Consider the following 730-nt stretch of genomic DNA (forward strand, 5'->3'; position numbering starts at 1 on the left):
TATATAGCGCAATATCCACTAAAAGTGCTCAAAGCGCTTTACAAGGGGTCCCTGACCAACAGCGACATTTAACATTTAGGACGGGACATGATGCCTCTTAGGCGATATTTTTTTCGGACAGAGACAACGCTGTTAACGGCCAGGCATTCATTTTACACCTGAGTACGGTGAGAGAATATGGGTAAAGAGCCTTCTCCAAGGACTCAACTATGCGCCGAGCGAGACTCGAACCCAGGACCTTCCGATCCGAAAGCGAGTGTCATACCACTAGACCACATAGCCGCACAATAACCCATTCACTGCTGGGTGGACAGTAAAAATCTCTCCTGTATCCGGGATCGATCTTGGCCCCTTTACGTGCGAAGCGAGAGTTCTATCACTGAGCTATCGTTACTTTGTTAGTACAAAAAAATGGGGCCTGCCATGCGACATATTATAGCTACAGTATAAATAGAACGAAGATGCGTCACTCATGTCTTTGTTATTGTTTTTTTGCCATCCACGTTTATGAATAATTCTCACTTAACTGTATTTTCCAGACTATAAAAGTTCATGGTTACACCAAGTTTTGTGTGTTGGTCCGTTATATTTCCGGATGGCAATGTTGTGAGCTTCTTAGCCAAACGCATACTATCTATAAAGTGTTTTTATCACATTACATGTTTTTATCTATTTTTTTTTAACGCCATATAGAAAATCAAGTTAGAAAAAGTTCAATACGTAGTACTTG

This window comes from Berghia stephanieae, chromosome 3 (assembly GCF_034508935.2).
Source record: "Berghia stephanieae isolate SIO BIC M18660-M18661 chromosome 3, UCSD_Bste_1.3, whole genome shotgun sequence".
Classification (NCBI taxonomy): Eukaryota; Metazoa; Mollusca; class Gastropoda; order Nudibranchia; family Aeolidiidae; genus Berghia; species Berghia stephanieae.